The sequence below is a fragment of the Bubalus bubalis genome, chromosome X (assembly GCF_019923935.1).
Source record: "Bubalus bubalis isolate 160015118507 breed Murrah chromosome X, NDDB_SH_1, whole genome shotgun sequence".
NCBI lineage: Eukaryota > Metazoa > Chordata > Mammalia > Artiodactyla > Bovidae > Bubalus > Bubalus bubalis.
In genome coordinates this window covers 66,300,599-66,305,798 of record NC_059181.1, presented here as the reverse complement: position 1 = coordinate 66,305,798, position 5,200 = coordinate 66,300,599, and the positions used below count along the sequence as shown (strand labels likewise).

Sequence of the window (5,200 nt, the reverse complement as noted above, 5' to 3'; positions counted from 1 at the left end):
CCTCTTTCCCTTCCCCCAGCAACCACAAGTTTGTTCTCTAAGTCTGTGAGTCTGTTTCTGTTTCATAAATAGTTTGTTTGTATTAATTTTTTAGATTCCACACATGTCATATAATGTTTGTCTTTCTGTCTGGTTTACTTCACTCAGTATAACACTTCCTAGGTGTATCCATTTGCTGCAAGTGGTATTGTTTCATTCTTTTTATGGCTGAGTTATATTTCTCTAACTCTGTTTTTCTTTCTCAAGATTGCTTTGGCCATTCAGGGTCTGTTGTGTCGCCAAACAAATTTAAAAAATTTTTGTATACCTGTGGCGGATTCATTTTGATATTTGGCAAAACTAATACAGTTATGTAAATTTTAAAAATAAAATAAAATTAAAATTAACTAAAAAAAAAAATTTTTGTTCTAGTTCTGTGAAAAATGCCATTAGTAATTTGATAGGCATTGCATTGACTCTCTATATTGCCTTGGGTAGTATAGTCATTTTGAAAATATTCATTCTTCCAATCCATGAATATGATATATCTTTCCATCTGTTTGTGTTTTATTCGATTACTTTCATTAGCATCTTACATTTTCCAGAGTATGGGTCTTTTGTATTCTTCAGCAGGTTTATTCCTAGGTATTTTATTCTTTTTGATGATTAAATGTTTTTTATTTTTCAACTTGTTGATGTAGTGTATCACATTGATTGATTTGTGGATATTGAGAAATCCTTGCATCCCTGGGATAAATCCTACTTGATCATGGTATATGGTCTTTTTAATGTATTGTTGGATTCAAAACATTAGTAATGTGCAAAGGATTTTTGCATCTATGTTCATCAGGGATATTGGCCTGTAATTTTCTTCTTTTGTGTGTGGCATCTTTGGCTAGTTTTGGTATCAGCATGATGGTGGCCTCACAGAATACATTTGGAAGTTTTCCTTCTCTGCAATATTTTGGAACAGTTCCAGAAGGATAGGTGTTAATTCTCTAAATGCTTGATAGAATTCACCTGTGAAGCCATCAGGTCCTGGACTTTGGTTTTTTGGGAGTTTTTCATCACAGCTTCAATTCAGTGCTTGTGATTGGTCTTTTCATATTTTCTGTTTATTCCTGGTTCAGTCTTGGGAGACTGTATCTTTCTAAGAATTTGTCCATTTCTTCCAGGTTGTCCATTTTATTGGCATACAATTGCTTTCTTATGTTGTTTTCTATTTTTGTGGTGCAAGTTATAACTTCTGCTTTTTTGTTTCTAATTTTATTGATTTGGGCCCTCTCCCTTTTTTTCCTGATGAGTCTGGCTAAAGGTTTATAAATTATGTTTATCTTTTCAATGAAGCAACTTTTAGTTTCATTGATCTTTGCGATTGTTTTCTATGCCTCTATTACATCCATTTCTGCTCTGATCTTTATGATTTCTTTTCTTTCACTATCTTTAGGTTTGTTTTTGTTCTTCTTTGTCTAGTTGTTTTAGGTGTAAGGTTAGATTATCTATTAGAGATTTTTCTTGTTTCTTGAGGTAAGATTGTATTGTTATAAACTTTTCTCTTAGAATTGCTTTTGCTGAATCCCATAGATTTTGGACTGTTGTGCTTTCATTTACAAATATAAATGAAAATTACATTTTCATTTCCATTTTTCTATAGGTGTTTTCTGATTTTCTCTTTGATTTTGTCACTGATCCATTGCTAGTTTAGTAGTATATTGTTTACTTGCTACGTATTTGTGTACATATGTGTGTGTGTGTGTGTGTGTGTGTGTCACCCCATGAACTGTAGATGCCAACCTCCTCTGTCCCTGGGATTTCCCAGGCAGGAATACTTGAGTGGGATGTCATTTTATTCTCCAGGGGGTCCTCCCAACCCAGAGATTGAATCTGAGTCACATTGACAGGCAGATTCTTTACCGCTGAGCCATTTCATGAATCATAGCCTTATCATATCAAAGGGGCTTGTGTAACTCAAAAAAGCTATGAACCATGCTTCTCAGGGCCACCCAAGATGGATGGTTGAAAACGAAGAGTTCTGACAAAACATGGCCCACTGGAGAAGGAAACCACTCTAGTATTCTTGCCTGGAGAACACTTTGGATAGTATGAAAAGCAAAAAGATATTACACTGGAAGGTGAGCCCTCCAGGTCAGAAGGTGTCCAGTATGCTACTGGGGAAGAATGAAGGACAATTACTAATAGCTCCAGTAAGACTGAAGCAGCTGGGCCAAAGTGGGAAAAACACTCAGCTGTGGATGTGTCTGGTGGTGAAAGTAAAGTCTGATGCTATAAAGAACAATATTGCTTAAGAAACTGAAACGTTAGGTCCATGAATCAACGTAAATTGGATGTAGTCAACCAGGAGATGGCAAGGTTGAGTATCAACATCTTAGGAATCAGTGAACTAAAATGAAAAGGAATGTGTTCAATTCCTGGGTTGGAAAGATCCCCTGGAGAAGAGCATAGGCAACCCACTCCAGTATTCTCACCTGGAGAACGCTGGACAGAAGAGCCTGCTGAGCTACAGTCCATGGGGTTGCAAAGAGTTGGACACCATTGAGTGACTAACACTTACTTACTTACCAATCTAATGGCAAAAAGTGAATAGGAACTAAAGAGTCTCTTTTTAAAATTTTATTTTTAATTGAAGGGTACTTGGTTAAAAACATTGTGTTGGTTTCTGCCATACACCAACATGAATCAGTCATAGGTATACATATGTGCCCTCTCTCTTAAAACTTCCTCCCACTTTCCACCCCATTCCACCACTCTTAGGTTGTCACAGAGCCCTGGTTTGAGTTTCCTGAGTCATATAGCAAATTCCCACTGACTGTCTATTTTACATATGGTAGTAGATATTTTTCCATGCTACTCTCTCCATTCATCCTACCCTTTCCTTCCCCCACGCTGTGTCCACAAGTCTGTTCTCTATGTCTAAAAATATGGAATGCTTCAGAAATTTGTGTGTCATCCTTGCACAGGGGCCATGCTAATCTTCTCTGTACATTCCAAATTTAGTATTTGTGCTGCCAAAGTGAACACTAAAGACCCTCTTGATGAGGGTGAAAGAGGAGAGTGAAAAGCTGGCTTGAAACTCAACATTTAAAAAATTAAGATCATGGCATCCATCCCATCATGTCATGGCAAACATAAGGGGAAAATGTGGAAACAGTGACAGATTTTATTTTCTTCAGCTCCAAAATCACTGCAGATGTTGACTGCAGCTATGAAATTAAAAGATGCTTGCTCCTTGGAAGGAAAGCTATGTCAAACCAGACATCCGTACATGACTACTGGAAAAACCATAGCTTTGACTATATAGACCTTTTTTATTTATTTATTTTTTTTATTTTCATTATTCCAGGAGGTGCTTCAAAAAAGACCTTACTGTGATTTATGTCAAAGAGTGTTTTTCCTATGTTTTCCTCCAAGAGTTTTATAGTATCTGGTCTTACATTTGTTGTTGTTGCTGTTGTTCAATCACTAAGTCATGTCTGACTCTTTGTGACCCCATGGACTGCAGCAAGCCAGGCTTCTCTGTCCTTTACTATCTCCTGGAGTTTGCTCATGCTCATGTCCACTGAGTCGGTGATACCATCCAACCATCTCACCCTCTGTTGCCCACTTCTCCTCCTGTCCTCAATCTTTCCCATCATCAGGATCTTTTCCAGTGAGTCATCTCTTCCCATCAGGTGGCCAAAGTATTTGAGCTTCAGCTTCAGCATCAGTCCCTTCAATGAATATTCAGGGTTGATTTCCTTTAGGATTGACTGATTTGATCTCCTTGAAGTCTAAGGGACTCTCAAGAGTCTTCTCCAGAGCCACAGTTTGAAAGCATCAATTCTTGGGAAAGCATCAATTCCTTGGTGCTCAGCCTTCTTTATGGTCCAACTCTCACATCTGTACATGACTACTGGAAAAACCATAGCTTTGACTATGCAGGCCTTTTTAGGTCTTTAATCCATTTTGAGTTTATTTTTATGTATGGTGCTAGGTAGTGTTCTAATTTCATTCTTTTACATGTAGCTATCCAGATTTACCAGCCCCACTTATTGAAGATACTCTCTTTTTTCCATTGTTTATTCTTGCCTCCTTTGTTATAGATTAGGTGACCATAGGTACATGGGTTTGCTCTGGGCTTTCTATCCTGTACTATTGATTTATATTTCTGTTTTTGTGCCAGTACCATGCTGTTTTGATTACTATAGCTTTTTAGTATAATTTGAAGTTGGGGAGCCTGTTTCTTCCTGCTCCATTTTTCTTAAGAGTACTTTGACTCTTGGAGTCTTTTGTGTTTCCATACAAATGGTAAAAAAAAAAATCTGTTCTAATTCTGTAAAGAATGCCATTGGTAATTTGATAAGAATTATATTTAATCTGTAGATTTCTTTGGGTAATATATTCATTTTCACTATATTGATTCTTCCAGTCCAAGAACATGGTTTATTTCTCCATCCATTTGTGTCCTCTTTGATTTCTTTCATTGGAGTATTATAATTTTATAAGTATAGATCTTTTGCTTCCTTAGGTAGATTTATTCCTAGGCATTTTTTTTGTTGTGATGGTAAATGGGATTGTTTCCCTAATTTCTCTTTCTGCCTTTTTGTTAGTGTATAGGAATGCAAGAGATTTCATGCATTAGTTTTGTATCCTGCAAGTTTACCAAATTCACTGATTAGATCCAATAGTTTTCTGGTGGAATATTTAAGATTTTCTATGTATAATAACATGTCATCTGCAAACAGTGACAGTTTATGTGTCTTTTCTTTGGACATATCCTTTCTCTTTAATACAATGGAATTATTTTGGATACCATAGTTTGTTTCCCCCTTTTTTCATTCTGTCCCTCTGTCATGACTGTAAACTGAACTTTAGTGGGAGACAATTAGGCCTTTAAGTGTTTATAGTTGGTGCCATCTGCCCATATTATGTTGCTGCTTACCTTATTCTGTGTGACTTAGAGCCATACTTCTAAGGCTCTCTTTCCTGTTTCATAAGTTTGTGAATCCATTCTGGCTATCCCTCAGGTATACCATGATCCTTGTTGTTGACTTCAAAGACCCAAAGGACGGTAGACTTTGTTAGAAACCAAATCAAGAAGTGTGAAAGCCTTAAATACATGGAAGAATATGGCAGCTTTTACAATTAAGGTTGAAGGGGTGGAGGGTACAGTGAAATAAATTACCAAAAATTCAAAAGAAAAAGTCAGAACAAAAAAGCAATA

General features: G+C 36.6%; 1 non-coding gene across 1 annotated transcript; it reads right to left on the bottom strand.

Annotated features, from left to right (window-relative positions):
• Positions 1-2,912: 2,912 nt before the first annotated feature.
• Positions 2,913-3,018, bottom strand: LOC112582458. The gene has a single exon (XR_003106988.1). It is a non-coding gene; the product is annotated as a U6 spliceosomal RNA (small nuclear RNA).
• Positions 3,019-5,200: the final 2,182 nt, after the last annotated feature.